Genomic DNA, 16,972 nt, shown 5'->3' with positions numbered 1-16,972 from the left:
TAGCATTCAGAAAACACCTGGGCGCGTCAAGCCTTGAAAGAAGGGCGCGGCAGCCACCAGCCCTCTGCCATGCAAGGTGTGCAAGGGAAAACTGAGGCCAAACATGAAGGAAAAGTGCTGGAGCAAACCCCAAATGTCCGTGATGAATTCCTTTAGTTCAAAACCTGGGCTGGGGGCCGGCTGTCTAAAGAACTAGAAAAGAATGTATTTCATCCTTTTGCGTTTCCTGCCTAAGAGCTGCAGGATCCACAAGAGCCCTGCATCAGGGCATCATGCATTTTCCCCTTGAGTGCAGCAGCTCTGTGTCTGTTACTGGATGTGTGGGGTCTACTACTTGTGCTGAAAAGAGCCCTTCTTAGTTCATCCATGGGGAAGAGAGGTGGCGGGGCCGGGTGGGTGGGAGCAGCGGGATGAGCTCTTGCAGGAGCTCTTGGCTTTCCCTGGGAAGAGGAAAGGGGCTGGATGCAGCTCCTTGCGCAGGACTGCACAGGCAGTGATTCCTGCAGGGATGAGAGTGGGTCGTGGTGTTATCTTGTCCCAGGTGCACAAGATGGACCGCGGAGGATTTCGGCGAGGGAAGAATGCAATCAATCATTATGATTGGTAAAGCATTGTTCAACTTTATTGCTCATAACATCCGTTATTATACTTTTGCCCGAAGCGTTCAGCATACTTGTCAAATTATAATTGGTTAGCATCCACTACTCATCTATACTTGATTGGCTATATCAAGCGTGAGAAGGTTCTTCCCCTTGGCATGCTGAAAACTTTGGAGACGTGCTTACTGCTATGCTCTATTAACCACAAGTTCTTTTATCTTTGGCCTGTAACCGTGCTTACTGCTGTCCCAAGGACAGCTTGTCTTAGCAGCACGTAGGCTGCTAGCACTTGGTATCGGGCCATAAGGCCTCTAATGATCCGTGGCCTTGCTCTGCTAACCATTCTTCAACAATTCCCCCTTTTTTATTTTGTGCAACAAAGGCAGCCTGTCGAGTAGTTACTGTTTCTGCTACACGATACATCATCTGTTGCAAGCAGCGAAAAAAGCAAGGTACAAAAAGTACAAGCAGTAGCCCTGTTGTGCTGTTTATACTTTTGCAAAATCATAGAAGTATTGGGGGTAAGTAATGAGAGGCGACCCAATGTGCAAGGTCCACCTACCAGCCGTGATGGAATACCTGCCCATGCTCTGTCTCCACAAATAAGAAACACTCCTGGGGGGAGTTGAATAGGAGTATTGGAGGAGTGGGAATTTTTCCCACTGGTATAGTTACACCACAGAGAGGCATTTCTATACACAGGCAGAGAGGAATTCGCGTTCACTGTGGAATTGGACTGTGGATTCTGCCTGCGTATGCTTGACCAGTTCAAGTTTGCACACCAATCTGCTTTAACCGATCTTAGCAACTCCAACTCCTGTGGTTCCAGGTGGGCCCCTGGAAAGTGTGGGACCGTCTGATCCCATTGATCAGCATATGACTGAGAATCATTACGGCGGCAGCTGTGTACTGAGACCGGGCAGGGCAGCTCTTCCCGGGGTATCCCTACCAAACAGGTGGAGAAGGGATTACCAGGAGAGGACAGGGACAGGCATATTGCTTCCTGCCCTGTTTTGTTGGCTAAAGTAACCCAAATGTTTTCCTTCGGTTGTGGAGGCACCCAAACCGACTCTACCTCAGCTCCGCCTCTCCCTGTGCCTGGTCCTAGGACGATAGCGATGACACATATGATCCCGATTCTCCGGTGCCACCTGCCATTGCTGGGGAATCCCCACTCCCTGCTTACATATTGCTGCCAAAACATGACTGCTGTGCAAAGCAACCACTCTCTGTACTGTCTTGTGAAACCGCCAGAGCAGTTGCAGGTTTTCTCTTGCCCCTAAATCTTCAATTAAGTGTACCCCCTCTAACCCTGGCTGTCCAGTAGCGATGTCGCTCTTGCAGGGTCATTAGCAGGACGGATCCATTTGCTAGGTATCCATTGGGGCCCTGCTGAAATTCGTCTTGTGGTACTGCAACAGAAACCAACTGATCAGCTATGGCATTACCCTGACCCTAACGTTCTGACCATTTGTGGCTTCGAATATGCAAAATTTCAAAAGGAGCTGAGCGCAGCCGAACAGCTTGCCTCGGCTGTCTCAAAAGTTCCCATAACCTGTCATTCTTTATATCCTTTATCAATGCATCCTCAATCCGCAGCACCACCCCTACTACGTATAATGAGTCTGTGAAAATATTTACACCCTGACCAGGCCAATTCATAATGACCCAAAGGACAGCCCTTAATTCTAGCGTCTGCAATGAGTCCTCAGTAGTCGCCTCCACTAATTTCTTCATCCACGTGCCCTCCTCCATCCAGACAGCCGCCGCTCGTCTGGATTTTCTGCCTGCATCTATGTATACAGTCAGCACATTTTCCAAAGGTCTATGGGATACACGTGGTTTTTCTATCCATTCATTGGAGCGCACCCACTGTAGTAGAGGGTTTTTGAGCAATCTTAACTGCACATCCTGTGCTGTTCCCAAAAGACTGTCCTGTAATTCAGGGGAATGATAAAGATACCACATCAGGTCCTCATTCCAAAGTGGCAGATAGATTGTGTCCGGTTCTGCCCCTGTAACCTGTCGGCACCGAATTCGGCCTTTTTTAATGAAGGCAGCAATGTTAGCAACACGGCTCTGAATCGTGGTATGGGGCTGTATTGTTGTGAAAAGCCACTCCAGCACCAGTGGCGTGTCCTTGGCATCCAGCTGGGTGAGAGCTGCCATAAAAAATGGTTCGGCCCAGCAAGAATCGTGAGTTCCACTGCAGTATCGGGCAGCATCCGTGACACAGTTGGGTTAGCTCTGGTATCTGCTAACTGTTGCAGCAGTTCGTGCTGTCGCTGAGACAGCACAACTGGCGATGCAGGATCAGTGCCTTTCAGCAGTGGACGAAGGGCTTCCAAATCGTCATTGGAGAAGCCGACCACGGGCCGGAGCCACTGGAGATCAACAAGAAGGCACTGTGCATCATGTAGAGTGGCAATTTGAGTCTGCAGCTCTAGCTTCTGTGGTGAGATGGTAGTGTCAGCTATCGTCCACCCTAAATACCTCCAAGGAGCAGTACGCTGGATTTTTTCAGGAGCTACTACCAGTCGATTACTCCAGGTATTATCACTAGTCCTTTCAGGGCTGCAGATGACCGTCCCAGTAACAAAGCCCCAAATGACTGTCCATTAACTTAAACAGGTCCTTTAATTCCGGTAGGGATTTTAATAGGTTTATTGTCCTTTAGCACAACACCTACTGCGGCTGCCAAGTCCAAGCCGATGCTTCCCCTTGTGGCGGGGCGTAGGCTGCCGGCAGGGAGGAGGGGGAGGCTGGGTAGACTTGAGCTGCTGTTGGTGTCGTTGCGCCGCGGCTCCTCGCGCTCCGCCGTCCGTTTCCTGACTTCTTTCGGCCGGCGTCTGTTGAGTGGTTGTCCGCTTGACAATCCTGGCACCAGACTTGTCCCACTCGGCACTCCTTCCTCATATGTCCAGGCTTTCCGCATCGAATCATTTTAATTGCGCCTTGGGCTTAGTGGACCCTTGGCTCCTTCCTGCACGGAATGGTTGCAGTGCGGCAGCAGCAAAAGCCTGAGCTTGTGACTGCCCCCCCTTGATAGTTTCTGTCAGGTCCTTAACAGCCTCAACTAGCATAGCCTGCGTTCCCTGAGGGATCCTACTCATATGATCTAAATACTGCACTACACCCCAATCACCCGGGAGAGTAACAAGAATTTCTTTTGTTTGGGGATTACAATTTTGCATGACGCACTCCCAAAGAAGTGCTCCTTGCATGTGTAAAGGAACACCAGCCCTTTCGATTGCGGCTGAGACACGATTGACAAATGTAGAAAATGACTCTTGGTTCCCCTGCTTCACATTCATAGAAGAGGGTGCAGTACTATCAGTTCTAACCTTTCCATATGCCAGCCTTGCTAAACGCATAGTCTCTCTAATGAGATCAGGACCTAACATTGCCTGAGCCTGTGGTGTTGAAAACTTTCCTGTTCCCATATAATGCTCTAGTGTGGCCCCCCACAAAGGATCACCTGGCCCCCTCTGCACATCAATTGCTTCTTGACACAAGGCCTGCCAATGAGCCTGCCAAAGCATTATTTGTGATTGAGACATAATCATTTTCAAAAGATTTTTCATGTCTTCCTGGAGCAACAGTCCAGCTCCCCAAATATAATTTAGCACTTGTTTGGTAGGCTCACCGTGCAGTCCAGATTCATTGACCGTGTTCCGCAATTGCATTAATAGCTTCCAGTCTAAAGGGGATACTGTTACATCCATCCCTCCTGCAGCGTTAGGCATGTATGCCACTGGAAACGCTTGTTTATCTTCCTGTATTTCTTGTAATGTTGCTACAGCACTTGAATCTCCGCTCTCCAAAGCTTCCCTCATAATGCCCTGCCAATCAACTCTGCCCCTATTTCTGCCCCGACCCTGTTGAGCACTGTTTTCATTCTCATGATAACGGGCTGCCTCATCCTCTAAGGTAGCTTCCTCAGAGGGTGACAGTCCTCTCCCCGAATTGCTCGGATGCGGCGGGGCGGATGGCAAGGGCTCATCTGGGGTCCTAGGTGGTAATGTCAGCCCATTCACAGTGATCGGCTGTGGCAGGTTTTCCCCACCAAACGTAATCATTCCCTCCTTTGCAGGAGCTGATTTCCCTTCCAAGTGCAAGGCTGCTGCCACGGCAACGTGTTGTTCTGCTTTAAATTTTTCCAAGCAATTTCCAGGCCAGAGCAGCCTCGGCATCTGCAGAGTCAGCCTGGAAGGACTTGCTTGGAGCCTTCTGGGCTGCACTCGACTCTGGGTTACAAACTGCGTGTGGCGGAAAATGCCACTGGTTCTGCAAGAGGGCAGAAGGGGCCTGGGGAAGGCCAGAAGGGCCATGGGGAAGGCTCCATGCTAGAGAAAACCCTGCCCTGTGTTGGAGAAAAACCATGCCTTTATCCCCTCGGACAGAGGCAAGAAAATTGAATCCTAACCCAAGGCAAAGATAGGCAGGGGAGCAGCCCCGGCCCTTCCGCTCCTGCCAACCAAAGCGTCCCTCACCTGCTTCTGAGCCCCCGGGTGCTGGTGGCCCGTGGCTGTTGGTTTTTGTCAGGCTGGCTGCCACCAGCCCAGGACAGGCTGGGCACTGGAGGCTTCAGGTGGGGAGATGGGATCCTGAGATGCATTTGATGGCACCTGCCAGCGCAAGCAGGGGAATGGGCTCAGCCGAGGCAGCGGCGGGAAGGAGACTGCGGGCAGCCACTCCCGCAGCGTGTCACGATCCGCTCCCAGAGGCGGGGTTCAGGATGGTTCGTTTTAGGGATCTCAGACTACAAAAGACACAGAGGGGGACAAACTCAGTTTACTCAATCACAAATGCACCTTGATTTCGTGCCAACAAATGCCATAGTGGGGAGAGAAAAGAGAATAGCAAGAAAGACAGAAAAGAGGGCAAGGGGATTATAGCTACCAGCATGGAGGGTGGAGTCCTCGAGGCTTTTGAAGATGCCTATAGACGTGAGTTTCTCCAGTGGGGAGATCTCAAAAGTGAGCGGGAGTCTCTAGGGTTTTTATAGTCCTCTCCGAAGTGACAGGCAGTTGGCCAAACAGGTGGGGGAAATCATTGCAGTGTGTTCATTTAGAGAACTCAGAACAAGTCGGTCGTCAGCAGGTACGGTGTCGACCAGTACGAGTCAGCAGGCGCGGTCACTTCACCGTGACTTGCCCATTGTTTCTGCTCAGGTTCTGATGTTCCCATGTGGGTGCTGGGTTTTTCCATCAAACACACCTGCAGGCAGCACTTGGCCAACATCCCAGCTCAGCCAGGCCACAACTCCCGTCTTGAGATTTTCAAGTCCCTTTGAGGGGTTTCAGTCTCTGTCCTTGACCATGGTGGTGAGGCAGATGAGGGATCTTCGGACCGTCTCTTACACCAGCCCGGGACTCACGATTGTCGTCAAGAGAGCTCCTTCAGCAGGCTTCCCTAGTCTTGTGAAGTCTTCAGGACTCGTCCATGTTAGTAGCATATCCCGGAAAAAACAGAGACAGTAGAGAGTGTGTGTGAAAGAAAGAGAGAGAAAGAGAAAAAAATAGAAAAACGAAATAGAAACAGAACAAAATCAATCAATATTGATTAAAACAATTTCTTCAAAATAATCAAAACAAATCATCAAATTTCTTCAAGTTATAACAAGTTTCAAACAAAAGCTTAATTTTGATGACAACCTAACATCATTCAAAGAAACAACAATAATCAAAACAAGCAACCAACAATTTCAAATGAATCTGCTGTTGCAGGTCTAATTTCCGCTGTTTGGGTAGTACGTCTGGTGTCAATAACTTTGGGAGTGTGTCTTGCAAAAGGGGTCTTGACTAAACTGTGTGCTTCCATGATAGATGCCAAGTGTGTCAACTTCTTCATCATTTTCCAATTGAGGATGTATAAAACGACTGATAAGACAAAACCAATCAACACCCAAATCAAAAGAACAACAATGGGATGACACACTTTGTTCCGGATACCTGTGGCAGTAGGTGACCACCCAAAAAGGGTATCCCACCACCTGTATTCAGCATCCTTTTGGACCCTTTCTAAAACACCATGTATTTCTTTCACATCATGATAGACTGTCACTAAAGTTTTCTGTCCACTTTTCTTGATCTTTTCCAAAACTCCTACTAAGTCTTGGTGAAGCAACAATTGCTTAATTCAAGTCAGATTCATTCCTATGAGGACAGGCGTTATCTGGTGAAACATGGTAAAATTTGTTTGGAAAAGGTGGTAGGATGTAACTGGGGCTGAACAAGAAAAGTCACATCCTGGAATTGTGGTAAAATTGCAGACACAAAAAATTGGAGTGATTTTTAGTATCCACCACTACATTTTCTACAACTACAACATCACAAGCAGTCCTTCCACAAGCACATCCATTGCCTATATACACAAGCACTGTTTCAGGAGTTTCCTTAGGGTGTACTTCAAAGCGACAAATCTTTTTGCTCTGTGTCCAAACAAATGTCTTGAGCTATGACTGCATGAACAATATCAAGTGCACTAAGGCACTACATACGGTTCTTACAAAAGCTGTAACTGTGTTGGTATTGGGGTTAGAGGTAAAGTTGACCAATTTCCACCAGGATTGGAATTCCTTTTCAAAATCATTTGCATTGTCCCAAATTATTTTCCGAATTTCAGGAGGAAAAGTGCCTTCTTCTCCTTCCCTTATGATTGAGGCTACAACTGTCTGCATCCAAAGCTGTGTCTGGATGCAGCTAAGAGCCAAAGAAACATTGTTTTGTGTAGCACCAAGTGCAGCAATTATCATTTTGTGATCCTTCACATCTACCTTTTCCCAATTTGCTAATATGTTTGATAGCAACCACTGATGTGTCTCCAAAGTCAATAAGGATAACTGCAATGCTTGTTCTAATTTGGTCAAATCCCTAGTTGTAACAGCCAATTTGTTCATTAATACTACTGAATCAATCCTGTTTAGAATTCCCAATTTAAGATATTTATCATGGTTTCCATGGCCTTCACGTCCCTCGGAGTTCTCCTGTAAAAAGTAAGCACAACAGAATCTGCCACCAGAAGGCAGAAAGTTAGAATGATGGACATTCTTCCCTGTGCATTTATTCCATACTCTTTCCCTAGAGCATCAAAGGTTAGCCGTGGGTATTTCTTCAGAGGGGGTCTTAGCACGAGTGGTACCTCTCCCACCATGGGGAGGTCCAGCAAAACAGGTTGTCCAGGGTAACGTGCTGGATTCTTGGAATCCCTTGGTCCCCGTAGTGAGGGAACTATGCTTGGAGCTGTTGGGCCAAAAGGAAAAACATCAGTAAAGCAATAATTTGCTGACTGTTTGGGGGAAAAGGGAGGGGTAAGAACTGAGGCAGGTTTGTCTTGGATGCTCCCCAAGTTTTCTGCTTCTTGTACTGCTAGTTTTTACATAGCTCCTTCGTTCTTGAGAAGATGTTACAATAATGATACAAGGATGTTCTAATAATGTTACAATCTGAGCACAGCACTTTCTTCCTGAGGCTGTCTGGGCCACCCCGTTAGCTGGGGGAGTCCCAGTAGTGACTGACTTAAAAACTTGGAAAGGCCCTCTCCAAACAACTGCTTGTTGTTGTACAATCTTCTCTACTTCTAGGAGAGCTGGGCTAACCACAAACAAGCCTTTTTCCCTGGTAATATACCTCTTTTCAGCATCTCTGAAACCACGGGAATAAAAACCAGCAGGCCATGTCGGACCCTCAGGACCCCACTGCCATATGTGTACTGACAACCGTGAGGAAGCAAACCCCCATTCGACCTGAAAAGGATCTGTTGGCTGGAAAGGGCTTAGGGCCTGATGAGCTGTGGCTCCAAAAATCAACAATTGTACTGCTTCTTCCTGAGATGGGCTCCAGTCCCATTTTACTCCCTTTCTCAACAAATCATAAAGAGGCCTGGCAAAAATGGAAAAATCTGGAATGTCTTTTCCCCAAAACACTACTAATCCCAAGGCATGCTGTAGATCTTGCCTGGACTCAGGCACTTGAATTTGATCTGAGGAGGTTAGGGTGTCAGCTGGGGTACATGTCATACCTCCTTTCCACCAGATACCCCAAAATTTTACTTCTTGAGAAGGTTTTTGTATTTTTTCTCAGGGGATCTGCAAAGCAAGGCTTTCTAAGTGGGAAATTCTTTTTCGTTGGTGAACACCCCCCACTTGCTGTGTCTCATTGTTTACAACTTGTGTAAGGGAATGTTGTGGCTTGTTGCCCAAGGCTTGTGGAAGAGGAGGTGCACTGGGTTGTTGGTTGGACGATTCCAACACAATAGGTTTGGGACAGGGCCAATTAGAAATTATTTTAGCCAATTTATAATCAGGCAATTGATCCGTTATTTCTGGCGGCACTCCCCTTTTCAGTCCTAGTGACCACAGTTGCTGCCGCTTGGAAATTTGTTTTCCCTTTTCTGATTTTTCATTAGGAGAGGCAATGTGCCTGACTCCTCTGGGTTTTTCTGATTTGCCCCTGGGGTACTTCACTGGTCCATATTTTCTACTGTAACTTATTAACTCCTCTGCTACCTGAGTCCATGTCCAAAGTTTATGACTGCTGTTAGATTGTGTGCTAGGAGTTGTAAAATGTGAGGAGTCAGTGGAGTCGGTGGAAGCAGTTTGATCTCTTGTCTGTCCAAGAAATCTTCCAAGTCTATCTAGCGCAGAGATAGATGCTATTGTTTTTTGAAGAAGAATTGCTGTTGGTTTAAAAGACTCTGGCAAACCTCGAATTAGAGGGGTCATAATCTCAGGTTTGACAGGCATTGAGCATTGGTGACTCACAGCCAGAGATTCATTTTCTTTCATGTATCATTTGCAAGCATGCAGCTTTGTCTATGTTTTCTAGGAGTCGGTCTGAGGTGCCGACTATTGCCAGGGGGTCGCCCCTCTCAAGGGGGTTTAACCCCCCTGCCCAGTAAGCTGCACGCTGTGTCAGGGACCATGGAGCACGCCTATTTCCTGCTGTTAAGAAAACTCCATGTCCCCAAGAGCGACTTGCTTCTTGTTCACTTCATTTAATTTGCTCGCCTCCTGTGAGGGAGACTCGAAAAACATCCTCTGTCTCTGATTCACTAGGAAGGCGGGAGTACTCTTTCTTTAATTGAGCTAATTCAGTGGCTGTGTATGGTATTTCTTTGGTAGTTCTGTGGGGATCACCATCCTCTTCATTTATAGAATTCTATTCTGTTTGAATGAGAGGTCTCAAGTTGGAGCAACAGTGTTCCCCACAATTTTGCATGTGTACTAATTCCTTCTGAGGGTATATTTGTTTAATGTTGGATGTCTCCTTTCCTTCTATTTCTGTGGGTGAATCTGCAGATTTGAAGGTTTTACTTTGCCCTTCTGCAAGGGAAATCTGCAGCAAATAATTCTGATTTCTTTCCTGTTCTAATTGTTTTTGCAAAGCTTCTACCAAATTTGGCAGGGATTCTAGGACTGCTTGTTCTTCACTTACCCCTTCAAAATGGGTTTCTATGGCTGCCACCCCCAAAACTGAGCAAAGAAGGCTTTTATTTCTGCCCAGTTTCGATCTAGCATCATCTTGCAAAGAATATATTCTATCTACAATGTTTTCAAAGTGAAACCAATTATTCTGTGCCCACCTTGCTCCGTCTGGAGAAGGTCTAGCACCATGTTTTGCATGTAAAGCGTAAAATGCATCCTCATCTTTTTCATTCATTTTCTGAAGGGACCAAAACCACTCTCAGGGAGGTACGCTTCAAGTTACACCAAAGGCACAGCTAAAACTCTGTTTCCCTTTGCTTCCCTGGAATGGGCCAGGAGACCAAAACTGCCTGGGAGGTTCACCTTAGTTACAAATAGTTGTCTCCTCAACTACGCCAAGCAGCCCAAAACACACACACACACAAAAAAGTCACCACGGTCCCATCTTTTGCACAATGAGATCTTGTTGTGAAATCCTGACAACAGGAAGTGCTATTCGCCTGGGTGCGTACAGTCTGCGGGAATTTTCCCTCGCCCCCCTTGCGTTCTAACAGCGCTCACCCAAGTGGCGTGCTAGGTGCGGCTGAGACGAGGCTCCTTCCACTGTTACAAACTATGTAAAACCCACAACCCCTCTGTCCATCCAGATCCTGTCCGTGATGCCAATTTAATGTCATGATCCGCTCCCACAAGCGGGCTTGGTGATGGTTCATTTTAGGGATTTCAGAGCACAAAAGACACGGCGGGGGACAAACTCAGTTTACTCAATCACAAATGCACTTTGATTTTGTGCCAACAAATGCCACAGTGGGGAGAGAAAAGAGAATAGTAAGAAAGACAGAAAAAGAGGGCAAGGGGATTATAGCTACCAGCATGGAGGGTCGAGTCTTTGAGGCTTTTGAAGATGCCTATAGACGCGAGGTTCTCCAGTGGGGAGATCTCAAAAGTGAGCGGGGGTCTCTAGGGTTTTTATAGTCCTCTCCGAAGCGACAGGCAGTTGGCCAAACAGGCGGGGGAAATCATTGCAGTGTGTTCATTTAGAGAACTCAGAACAAGTCGGTCGTCAGCAGGTACGGTGTCGACCAGTACGAGTCAGCAGGCGCAGTCACTTCACCGTGACTTGCCCATTGTTTCTGCTCAGGTTCTGATGTTCCCATGTGGGTGCTGGGTTTTTCCATCAAACACACCTGCAGGCAGCACTTGGCCAACATCCCAGCTCAGCCAGGCCACAACTCCCGTCTTGAGATTTTCAAGTCCCTTCGAGGGGTTTCAGTCTCTGTCCTTGACCATGGTGGTGACGCAGATGAGGAATCTTCAGACCGTCTCTTACAGTCTGGAAGCTCCAATCTGGTAAGACACTGCAGGGGGGTCAGGAAGGGGCATCCACCCAGCACCGCTCCGGGAATCCTGTGCCACTGACACTGATCCCACTTTGTTTCCCAAGGGAAGAGGGACAGGAATGGATATAACATGGCAGCCAGTGAGTGCCAGTGGCAGATCCAGCTCTGGATCCCCTCTGTGTGGATCCCAGGATGGATGCTGGGATTAATCCTGGTGTGTGATCTGTGCTGGAATCTGATGGATCTTCTCTTTCTGCAGGAAAAGATGTGGGAACCAAGGGCCTGACCTTAGGTACGGAAGGGGATCAGCGTGGGATTCCAGAGGGAGATTGGGGCAAGATGGACGGACTTGGATCAGGGGGGGATTCCAATCAGAGCAGGGGTCCAGAGCAGGATCAGATGAAATTGTGGAGTGGGATCGGGGCTGGATGCTGGAGGGGGATCAGTTGGGATGGATGGAGCAGGATTGGTGCAGGTTGGATGGAGCAGGATCAGTGGGCATGGATAGATGAGGCAGGTTTGGTGCAGGATGAATGCGGCAGGATTGGTGTGGAATGGATGGAGCAGGATCAGGCTTGGATTCTGGAGTGGGAACAGGTGGCATGGGTGGAGCAGGACTGGGACAGGGTGGATGGAGCAGGATCAGGTGGGATTTGGGTGCAGCTCTCGCTCTCCATGGGCTCCACAGCCCAGGTCCATTGTTGAAGAATGGTTAGCAGAGCAAGGCCACGGATCATTAGAGGCCTTATGGCCCGATACCAAGTGCTAGCAGCCTACGTGCTGCTAAGACAAGCTGTCCTTGGGACAGCAGTAAGCACGGTTACTGGCCAAAGATAAAAGAACTTGTGGTTAATAGAGCGTAGCAGTAAGCACGTCTCCAAAGTTTTCAGCATGCCAAGGGAAAGAACCTTCTCACGCTTGATATAGCCAATCAAGTATAGATGAGTAGTGGATGCTAACCAATTATAATATGACAAGTACGCTGAACGCTTCGGGCAAAAGTATAATAACGGATGTTATGAGCAATAAAGTTGAACAATGCTTTACCAATCATAATGATTGATGGCATTCTTCCCTCGCCGAAATCCTCCGCAGTCCATCTTGTGCACCTGGGACAAGATAATACCACGACCCGCTCTCATCCCTGCAGGAATCACCGCCTGTGCAGTCCTGCGCAAGGAGCTGCATCCAGCCCCTTTCCTCTTCCCAGGGAAAGCCAAGAGCTCCCGCAAGAGCTCATCCCGCTGCTCCCACCCACCCGGCCCCGCCACCTCTCTTCCCCATGGATCAACTTCCCATTTTCCCCTGTTTCAAGCCAAGAATTAGTTTTTAGAACTAGAACAAAGATGCCAGATGGAAGGAGCCTTGCTGGTTTCACTCAGAAGCATCAGTGACCAAAGGACACGTTTCCTTTGGTTTTCTCCCATCCTTGTTCCTCCTCAGTGTTCAGGCTGGGCTATCAGGCGTCCTTAGGGCTGCATTTTCACAGTTCCTCTTGCATCCTTTGGGCAATAGCCTGTGCCCTGGGAGGATTCTTTCTGCTCCTTGGTGACACAGGAGAACCTTCCAGGCAGTTTTTGCATGAACTGCTGCTGTGATGTCACAGGAGCATTGCCACGTCCCCGTGGTGTTGCTCTTGCTGTGGGACACAGAGGCCGCAGTATCCAGAGCGACTCTGGGCGCCTGCTCCTTGCAGGAGGATCCTCCTGCCCGAGGCATTCCCAGCGGTCAGCCCACAGCCTGACGGCTGTCCTTCTGTGCTTGCAGGGCTACAGTCTGCAGACGTGTGCAGCGCAGCCAAAATGTTCCAGAATTTGGTTGCTGCAGTTTGCAGCCTGTACTCTGTGGCTTATTCGGTGTATTTCTTGACCCACTTGGCACGTAAGTCAAGCTTTTCCCTCGGTGCAGCATCTGTGGCTTTGAGCTTGCTGTGTGCTTTCTGTTCTTCCTCGGGAACTGGGTTGACTTTGTAACCAAATTGCCATGAAGACACCATTGGTTTGGGAGAGCTGCTGCCAGCAGCTGCAGCTGAAAAAAGGGGGTGTCTGCAGCCAGCAGGGTGTGCACAGCATTTGCAGGGGAGAGTTGCTGGGGGAGTTCCGTACTCTCAAGGGGAGAGTGTGTGGCAGCCGAGCCTGGAACTCCCTCCGTTTGCTGGTCCGGCCCAGAACTGACACAGCCCAGTATTTGGTGCTGTTCTCTTGCTTGCTGTGTGAAGGGACTGTGGCTCCTGGAGGGATGCTGTGAAAGCAAAATGCTCTCTTGGGGTTGCTTTGCTCTGTGGCATTTCCCACCACAGGCATTTCTTTTCCTGACAGCATCTGGTTCATGTTCCTTCTCCCATTGCAGGGCACCTGACAGGTGGATCTCGAGCAGCTCCTCCTTTGGTGAGTTCAAAGGGAACCTTTGGTGTTTGGAATTGTGCAGCAAGTTGTGAGCTCAGCGTGTGGCAGCCGAGTGCAAGCCTGGGAGGCTGAAGGAAAGTTCCTGTCAGTGTCTTTGCAGCAGCAGCAGCAGCAGCAGCAGCAGCAAAGGCATCCCTGGCAGTTTTCTCCTTTTCTGTTGAAATGCTTTTGAAGAGCTGCAGGTGTGGTTTTGCAGGCAGAAGATTGCTTGCTGGCTTTAGCCATGGTGGAGTATCAAATTCCCAACAATAAGTGGCAATGTCGACTTTAGCCCATTGTTTGTTTGTTTGAACAGCTGGGAAGCCTATTTCTGCTTAGTGCAGCTGGATGTGTAGCTGAGGATAAATAAGGTGATAACTGAGATGGAACTTCTCATCCCTCACACTACCGTCTGTCCACAGGGCACAAAAGCAGCATCAGCACCTCCTCCAGCTCCCTCTGGCTCCAAAGAGGAGGCCAAAGAGGAGGAAGGCAGCGGTGAACTTCCCACTCTTCAGGGAGATAATGGTGAACTTCCCTCTGTGCCGGGAGACGACAGTGAACTTCCCGCTCTTCTGGGAGATGAGGGTGAACATCCTGCCGATTGGGAATACTACGGCGAGGCTCCCGCTGTGTGGGACAAGGACAGTGGACATCTCCCAGTGTGGGACGAGGATGGTGGACGTCACTCGGCACAGGGAGAGAATGGCCAAGCTGCCATGGCGTGGGACGAGGATGACGGACATCTCCCGGTGTGGGATGAGGACGGAGGACATCCTGTGGCTTGGGAAGAGGAGGGTGAATGTCTCCCAGCATGGGAAGTGGAGGCTGAACGTCCCATGGCTTGGAAAGACGATGGCCAACCTGCAGCGTTTTGGGAAGAGGACGGAGAACCTGCAGCATTTTGCGAAGAGGACGGAGAACCTCCCTCTGCTGCGGGATCCTGGGCTGAAGGTTCTGGCAGCAGCACAGCCCTGCAGGCAGAGGAAAGAGGGGAGCAGTGCCTGATGCAGCTGAGTACGTCTGCTCTGTTCCTGTGTGCCAGAGCAGGTGCTGTGTGTGTGTCTCAGCATCAGCTGCAGCCGGTGTTGCTCTGCAGCTGAATGTCCCAGAGTGACTGATTGTCCTTCCCCAGCTGAGAACAAGGGCCCCCAGGGAGTGGGGCTGCATTCTGGCTCTGCTGCAAGGTGGGGTCTCTGTCTGGGAGAGAGTGTCTTCCATGTGGTTTCTTTCAGGAAACAGCGTGAGCGTGGGGGAGCCTGCGGAGAAATACCTGGAACTGGAGCAGATTGGCCAAGGGTGAGTGCAAGGCAGTTACTTCTACACGAGCAGGGCCCAGGTATTTTGCTGGTGCAGGATCAAGTGAGAAGTCAGGAGAGCTGCAGACACCTTCAGGCACTGGGGGATGATGCTGCTGTCTCTCAGTCCTGATCAGAATTGACAACTGTGGTCAGATGGCACCTCCAAAGGCCCCTGAGGCTGGCAGTGTCCTGCCTGCAGCAAGGAGCAGGACATGGAAGATCTTCTGTCCATGCAATTGGACTGCCTAAGAGAGCAACTCACCATCTGCTGACTGTCAGACAAGAGTTGTCAACAAGATTGCTTTCAAATCTTTTACTTGCAAAACTATTCACCGCTCAGGATTATCAAGAGAATGGCTTCCAAACAGAAAGCAGAGATGAACTAAGAAGGGCTCTTTTCAGCACAAGTAGTAGACCCCACACATCCAGTAACAGACACAGAGCTGCTGCACTCAAGGGGAAAATGCATGATGCCCTGATGCAGGGCTCTTGTGGATCCTGCAGCTCTTAGGCAGGAAATGCAAAAGGATGAAATACATTCTTTTCTAGTTCTTTAGACAGCCGGCCCCCAGCCCAGGTTTTGAACTACAGGAATTCATCACGGACATTTCGGGTTTGCTCCAGCACTTTTCCTTCATGTTTGGCCTCAGTTTTCCCTTGCACACCTTGCATGGCAGAGGGCTGGTGGCTGCCGCGCCCTTCTTTCAAGGCTTGACGCGCCCAGGTGTTTTCTGAATGCTACAGGTAGAAAAGATCTCCTGTCTGCCTGACTTTCACTCCCAGGGTCTAAAGCACTGCTTCTTTCCTCTCTGCTGTTTTGTCTGCAGGGCTTTCGGAGCCGTTTGTAAAGGACTCGACAGGGCCACTGGACGAGAGGTGAGTGTCTGCTGACAGAGAGAGAGGGAGAGCAATGAGAAGATGGATGTCCAGAGCAAAGCTCTCTCCTAAAGCCTGCAGTTGTCTTTGGCTCTGGTGTGGCTGCCAGCCTGTGACAGGGATCGTCTGAGCATGGGATGTGTGTGTTTGCTTTGTTGTGCAAGCCCAAGCAGAGCAGCTGCGTTTGAAATCATGAGCAAATGCCATAGAATTGCTAAAGGGTTCCCAGCTCTTTTGCTCTGTTTGCACAGAACCAGAATTACCTCCTGCTTGCAAAATGTGTTTGAATAATAATGAACATCATCATCATCATTCTAAGAGTGGTGGTAAACTAGGGCCATTTGAGAAGAGTGTAGGTGCAGAGAAGGTTGTTAGAGCTTTGAAGCTGAGGGACCATTTCTGCAGAGCTCACAAGGCCAAATGTCTCTGGCCACGTGTCCTGTAAGCAGCCCCCAGCCAGCAGAGCAATGGGCTGTGGGAATGGCACTTGCTGAGCTCTGGTGTCCCATCCCAAGGCAGTTTGGCACAGCCTGGCTGCGGCGCTCCAAAAAGACTCGCTCCGTGTTTGCTGTGGCCTCCTGCCACAGACTCCTCCAGTTGAAGGTCTGCAATGTCCCTTCAGGTGGCCATAAAGAAAATGAGTCTCCGAGGGCAGAAGAGGGAACGAGCTGTGAATGAGCTCCTGCTCCTGAAGGACAAGAAGAACCCCAACATTATCAACTCTTTGGACAGGTGAGTGCTTCAGCTCTCATCCCGTGCACGAGCCCTGCGTTAATCTTTCCTGGCATCCGCAGTCCGTAGCCTGTTTTGAGAAGCCTGACCCGGCCATATCTTGCCAAAACAACAGCCTGGCAGTTCACTCCCTCCATGTTCCTTTGTTGCACCACTTTGGTTTTCTCTTCAAGCGGACCCTGTTTTCTGTGTCTTACAACAAGTGCTGATAATCCATGGCAGAAATTATTTCCCTTGGTGTCTTCTTCCCAAATCTTTTCCATTGCTTCAGTTACCAGGAAGAGCAGGTTCTTGTTTCCAGAAAGGCCTCATC

At 49.3% G+C, this 16,972-nt stretch overlaps 1 pseudogene; it reads right to left on the bottom strand.

Annotated features, from left to right (window-relative positions):
- Positions 1 to 8,679: 8,679 nt before the first annotated feature.
- On the bottom strand, positions 8,680 to 10,261 carry LOC136303293 (uncharacterized; annotated as a pseudogene).
- Between the last annotated feature and the right edge of the window lie 6,711 nt (positions 10,262 to 16,972).

This window comes from Chamaea fasciata, unplaced genomic scaffold (assembly GCF_029207755.1).
Source record: "Chamaea fasciata isolate MVZ Bird 193981 ecotype frontalis unplaced genomic scaffold, bChaFas1.0.hap1 SCAF_32, whole genome shotgun sequence".
Taxonomy (NCBI): Eukaryota; Metazoa; Chordata; class Aves; order Passeriformes; family Sylviidae; genus Chamaea; species Chamaea fasciata.
Note: the sequence above shows the minus strand (reverse complement) of the source record. Positions and strands in the feature narration are given on the sequence as shown.